This window comes from Gaeumannomyces tritici (assembly GCF_000145635.1).
Source record: "Gaeumannomyces tritici R3-111a-1 unplaced genomic scaffold supercont2.2, whole genome shotgun sequence".
Taxonomy (NCBI): domain Eukaryota; kingdom Fungi; phylum Ascomycota; class Sordariomycetes; order Magnaporthales; family Magnaporthaceae; genus Gaeumannomyces; species Gaeumannomyces tritici.
Window position 1 is genome coordinate 7,478,356 of NW_008804546.1, and position 4,828 is coordinate 7,483,183.

Sequence of the window (4,828 nt, forward strand, 5' to 3'; positions counted from 1 at the left end):
CATTAAATACAGCAAATTTAACATTAAATTTAAACTTTTCGCTTCCGGTTCGCCACCGAACGTATGTCCGCGCGCGAGCGCGCTTACGGCGCGGTTGCTAGCAGCGCTAACAGCCCCGAAAGCGGCGGAACGGTTACCGACCGCCCCGAAGCTAGCAACAATATTACCATAATTAACGCCCCCGACCTTTTCCCAACGCGCACCCGCATTGCAAATTTAAAAAACCAATTAATCGAAATACTAAGGCTTTTTGTGCCCCCCGGTAGCATTAAATTAATGTTTAAAATTGTAAAAAAATAAATTAAAACCGTAATAAACGCGTTCGAAACGCGGTTTTGCAATTATTGCAATTATATGCCCAATTACTTTTGCATTATAAAAAACGAAATTATTGCTAAAATACGCAACGTTTGCAAATAAATTACCAATTACGCTTTAGTTTTAGCAATCGGTTTGCCGCAAAGCGGTTAAACCGGTAATTACCCGCTTACAATCCGCCTTTACGCATTTTTTAATACCGGCCCCCCCCCCCGAAATATATTTCCGCGCGCACTAAACGCAAAATTACCATCCTAATTAAAAACGCTCTTTTTAAAATTGCAAATTGCATACCCGTCGAAATTACCATTACATTAATTAAAAAGTTTGGTAGCAACGTAAAAGCAACGCGCAAACTTTTTAACGGTAACGTGGTAATTTTATTCCATATAGCTATCGTTAAGCATATAAAAAACACCGCGTGGGTTATTAAAATATTTAGCAATAAAATAATATACCAAACCCAAATTTATAACGTTGTAATTAAAAGCATTTAATAAAACGCAACCAATAATAACAACATTTTGTTATATAAATTTAAAGCGCATAATATTAGGGTTAAAATTAATTTTATTTATATATAAAACGTTCGGCAACCGGAAAAATACGTTACGGTATTGGTTAAAATTACATTTCCCGCCGCAATTTAAACCGTATGCAATAACGGTTTCGTATTTAAAAGCGAAATCCTTAACGTTAAACCGTTTGCAACGGAAGCAAAAACCGTTTAATGTTACAAATGTTACGGGTAAAAATATAAATTAAAGTTTTGCAAAAAAACGGTTTATTGCTTGCATTGCGCCGGGCCATTGCATAGCAATAACAAAGCCGGGGAATTTTTGTACCCATTGTACGGGAATTAATTTATTGCAAAAAAAAACAAACCGAAATGTTGTAATTACGGAAACAATTACCCAATTTTTTAACGAAAATGCTTTGCAACGAAAAAAAAAATTAAAAAGGCCAAAAATACATTTTTAAACCGGCCGAAACAATTTGCTTTGGAAATGGGAAACGAGCGCGCATTTTAACCGAACCAAATAAACCATTTTGCCGTTTACACCTTTCCGCTTTTTGCATTTATCCGCTTTTTACCTAGCCTTTTCCAATTGCTATAAAAAAAAACAATTTGTTTAATTTAAAATTGCTAACAAAACGTAAGCGAAACGGTTTTTTATTAAAAACAACGAAAGCAAAAAAAAAATTTTTAACCAAAAAACGAATAAGCAAATTACGAAAATCCCGCAATAAAAAAACGTTAAGCTTTTCCAAATTTGCTTTTAAAATAAACCAATACTTTACAAACCCAAACTTTGCCTTTTTCGGTTTTAACAAAATAGCAAAAACAAAAGGAACAAATAAATGCCGGGCCGTTAACGATTTAACGGTACCTAGCAATACCGCGGTTATTAATTTTAATTTTGCTAATGCGCCAAATTATAAAGCCCCTTTTTCTTTCCCCAATTTACCTTTACCCTAACCGCTTGCATCCTAACCGACCCAATTCGGTTTTATACCGGTACCGTTTAACTTTTTTGCAACCGAAATTACGTTTACTTTTAACCAGCCAATTAACGATAATAGCAACGTATAAAATTAAATATATTATATTAAAATATAAAAAAAAGTAAAAGGAAAAGCAACTTTTCCCTTTACAATAACAAATAATATAATATTTTAGCCATTTAAAAGCTAGAGCGTAACCAGTACGGGAACCTTTTAAAACCGTACGGTTACAACTACGAATTTATTTATTATTAAAAATTTAATTCCAACGCAGCACTTTACGTGCACAACCGTTTTGCTTTTAAATTATAAACCGCCCGGTACGGTTATAATTAAACCTTAATTACAATTATTACGCCGGAAAGCCTATTAAAAATATATTTAATATACTTTTTAAACCTTAAAACAAGCTTTAACTAAGCAACGCCTTTTATTACAATCGTTATTTACCCAACCCAAAAATATACAATTTTTACAAGCAATTTTAACTTTTATTACCCAATTTGGAATTTATACAATAAATATAACGCAAAAAGCAAAACCTTTTTAAAATTAGCACGTCGCAAACGATTTAAATTAGCAACGCTTTACGGGAAAATTACAAAAAAAAACGAAAAAAAAAATAATATAATCGATTACGCTTAAATAACGCAATAATTCGAAATGGAATATTTAAAATAAAATAATACAATAAAAAGGTTTAACCATTTATTCCAAATATTCCGCGTTTTTTTCGAACCGCAGCAATTTTAATTCCAATAAATTAAAAGCTGGAAATGGAAAAACGTTAAATTAATAAAAAAATTAATAAAAGTTAAAACCGAAATGGCTAGCAAATTAATAACAACCGGGAATATGCATAACGCTAAAATTATAAATAAAAAAATTAATAAATTAATGCAACAATTAACCCAATTTGCTAACTAGCTAGCCTTTTAACGGAAACCAAGCCCTTTTAACAAACGCGCCTTTTATTAAATACAAAAATTTAACAATTTCCGTAAGGAAACGAACCGTTTACAACGCGCTTTTATTAAAAACAAAACGCAAGCAATATAAAAAGCGCATAAAGCCGTAAATAAAGCATTTATTAAAAAAAACGCCAAACAATATCCAACCATTAAAAAAGCGTTATTTCCGTAACGAAATAAAATATTAAAAAAAACGGCGCATTTTGGAAATTTAAAAAATAAGCCCGTTTAAAAAGCTTCTAAAAAAAAACCCCAAATTGGTTATTAAATTTAATTAAAACCGGAAAAAATCCGGATACGCTTTATAACTACCAAAAAAAACCAAAATTTTGTTATTCAAATTTTTTCCAAACCCGTTAATTAATACTTTCGATATTAACGAAACCGAATTTTCGAACCATTTTTTCCCAAACCCTTTCCAAATGCCCGTTTTTGTTACCCCGCAAAATATTATAAAAGCAACGGGCCGTACCAAACCGTAAAAAGCTACGGGTTAAAACCATTTCCCGAACGGGCTATTTAAAGCCGCCGAATTGCTAAACGCAACCGTTATTGCAAAATTTGCTAACGCAATAATTGCTACAAATTATTTCCCAAAACGCTTTAAAAAAGCCCTTACGGTAATATTACCCAAACCAAACAAAATTACCAAAAAAAGGAAATAAATTGGGAAATAAAAGCTTATCGCTTTATTATTATTAATTTTAAAAGTTATCGAATTAACCATAACGAAACGAATTGCTAACGAAACGGAAAAAAAAAGCATTTTCCTTAATGGCCAAATAGGCAACCAACGGGTTAAAAGCACGAAATTAGCAATTTAAAAAGTAATAAAAGCGGTAATCGCAATATAAAATTACGGCGTTACCGCGTTATTGCTATAATTTAACCTATTTAAAGCATTTAATACCGTTAACCACTTCCAATTGCTAAATACGCTAAAAAAATACGGCTTTCCTTTATTAATTATAAAATAAGTAAAAAGGTAATTAGCAAATAAAACGGCCATTTTGCAATTTAACGGCAATATTTTAAACCCGATTCCAATCCGAACCGAAATTTCCCAAAACTTCCTTTTATTTTTTATACTTTTTATTATATACATTGCATTATTATATAAAAATTTTAAAAGCATTTTAAGGATTTTCGTTACCGGTTTTACCAACGATACCAACCCATTAACAATAAAAAATACCGCAAAAAATACGGCCCGCTTTTTGGAAGCAACTTGGCCAAAATGCAAAGCATAAGCAACTAAATACGGTATAAAATTTAATAGCATTAAAATTAAATTAATCCATTTTAGCAAAAACGAGGATTTGCTTGTAATTCGATTTGGCAATATAACGGTAATTTCCAACCAAACGGTTAGGTTTTTCGGGGTTTGGCTAAACGTTCGCTTTAATTTTAAAAAATATATAAAAAAAACAAAAAGCAAGCAAAAAAAGCAATAGCTAGCACTTATTTAATTTATTTCGTTAACGTAAAGCAATACGTTTGCAAAAAAAAGGCTTTTTTATAACGTAATGTACCGTACGGCTTTGGCATGCGGCGCAATAACCTTTTATATAGCCATACCGGCAACGGGCCGCTTTAAAAACGCCGTTAAATAATTTTAAAAAAAATAACGCGCGTATTTAAAAACCATTGCCGGGGCTTACAAAACCACTTTACTAACCAATTTCGAAATTAAATGCTTTACCCCCCCAATCGATTTGTACTTAAACGAAAAAGTATTAAAAGCAAAAAAAAAATGGGAAAAATTTGGAATAAAAAACGTAATCCAAACCGGCACCAATAAAATGCAACAATATTTTTAATAACTAAAACATTGTAAAAAAATAAAGGTACCATACTTATTTAATTTAGCAAGCAAAAACCGGTAAGCGCAAAAATAAAACCCGTTGGAACCTTTTAAATTTAAGCCCGGCTTTGCCCCGGCAACCATTTAAAAAGCAACCAAAATAAAAGCCAATGCCAAAGCACAAAAATTAACGAATCGAAAGCAAAAAAAAAATGGTTTAAAATCGAAT